The sequence below is a fragment of the Dendropsophus ebraccatus genome, chromosome 1 (genome assembly GCF_027789765.1).
Source record: "Dendropsophus ebraccatus isolate aDenEbr1 chromosome 1, aDenEbr1.pat, whole genome shotgun sequence".
Lineage (NCBI taxonomy): Eukaryota > Metazoa > Chordata > Amphibia > Anura > Hylidae > Dendropsophus > Dendropsophus ebraccatus.
Genome location: NC_091454.1, coordinates 221,116,511 through 221,118,428, shown reverse-complemented (window position 1 = coordinate 221,118,428; position 1,918 = coordinate 221,116,511). Strand labels below are relative to the sequence as shown.

The 1,918-nt window shown below is 39.4% G+C and overlaps 1 pseudogene; it reads left to right on the top strand.

Annotated features, from left to right (window-relative positions):
* The first annotated feature begins 288 nt into the window (after positions 1 to 288).
* LOC138780595 (U2 spliceosomal RNA) lies at positions 289 to 387 on the top strand (annotated as a pseudogene).
* Positions 388 to 1,918: the final 1,531 nt, after the last annotated feature.

Sequence of the window (1,918 nt, the reverse complement as noted above, 5' to 3'; positions counted from 1 at the left end):
GTAGACTCCAGGAGGATCCCCGTTCTCATCAAAATATCTCACATTTCCAACATTTATGTTAGGCCGGACCCTCCTGATATAGTATGTGAGCTGAAGTGAGAGAGAAAATCTGGTTAAAAATACCAGTGACCGTATTCTGAATGATTAACCTTAATAATGTGATTCGCCGAATAGCCACAATCATACAGGTATGACGCCAGAACGCCTAACAGAAGTTAGGAATACAAAAGAGAACATGATCATTTCCCAGAGCGATGTCTGAATTAAATTCAGAGCAAATTTGATTTGTTTTAATTTTGGCCATTTGGCTAAGATCAAGTGTAGTATCATTCTTACTAGTTTTATATCTGATACATTCCCTATTTGAGGACCATATATTAACCCCTTCAGGTCAAAGTTAATTGTTTTTTTCGCTTTTGCTCTTTATGTTTAAAATCACCAGCGCTTGAATTTTTTCACCTAGAGACCCACATGAGCCCTTATTTTTTGCGACAACAATTGTTATTTGCAATGACAGACTTTATTTTCCCTTAAAATATGCTGCGAAATCGGAAAAAAAAATCATTTGTGCTGTCAAATTGAAAAAAAAAAAAAAAAAAGGAATTTGTTTTCTTTCTAAGGAGTTTTGTGTTTATGTCGTTTGAGCTATGATAAAACTGACTTGTTCTCTAAGTTCCTTATATCAGTACTATAACAACGATAGGCAACTTTAGGGAGAGGCTCTCCCTGGCTGTAGATAGTAGGAGCAGCGCCGTTCAGAGCAGGGTCCCGACAGGACCCTCTCTGAACCCCCTTGCACCACCATGATGTACGAGGGGGTTTAAATAGATTTTTAGATGTTCATGTACCCAGATTCTGGAGAGAAATTTTTGATGAATTAGATAAGAGGTTAAAATGTATGGTTTCCCGTAGGCCGCTATGGGCAATGATGGGCAACTCAACCAATTTATTAATAATTAGGCATTTAATAATTAAAATATTTATTATAAATTATTATAGAAAATAGAAATCGTCTAGCCTCTACTTCTCCTATTAAGGCCAAATGGTTAAACACTATGTAAAAACAATGGAAAGGTTCTGGTTTATGTCCTCCCCACCCCCATTTCTGTTGCTTTTCCTCCCCCCCCCCCCCCTTGCTCTCTAGATCCCTCCAGCCTATGGCTGTATCCATGTTTTTTAGGACACCCTAGGGAGGCATCCAACTTCTCCAGACCCCAGGAGTTGAATGTCGATGGTCTGGACTTGGCCACCCATTTTCTGATGTTGTCTAATTACTACTAAGAATCTAATTGACCTGAGGGACGTCTTTTCTGATGTTCTCTTATCACTAATTCTTGGGTACAGAGTTTCAAGCCCCTTCACAGTGTCTCAGCTGATCCTATAGGTTTTCTATGGGATTTAGAGTCTGGAGAAAGTGCAGGCCACTCCATTTCAGGTATTCCAATCACTAGTAGCTGGTTGCTAATGATGCAACCTCAATGAGCTGGAGCATTGTCATTTATGAAGATGAAATTAGGCCTGTGTTGTTCATGTGGAGACACAATGACTGGAATAATGATGTTGTTCAAGTATTATGGATGTTCTGTATGGGTCAGATACACCTGCCCACACTGTAACACAACATAAACCAAACCCAACAACATGATGGATAGGACACTCCTTCTATGCTGGATGAGGGAACAGTGGGCCTCATTGCTGTTAAAAGCAGAGGTGAGGCCTCCAATGATTTTAAAAAATATCAAGGAGAGCTAAGCCTCAGCAAACAATAAGTCAACTTGTTAACAGCATGAGATGTCGCTGTCAAGTTGTAATTGATGCTGAAGGTCAAAATAGTTATTTAGACCGTGACATATTGTTGGGGTATACTCACCAATGGGGGTGTGCTTTGTTTCAATAAATTATTTGAAGTGAGAAAGTC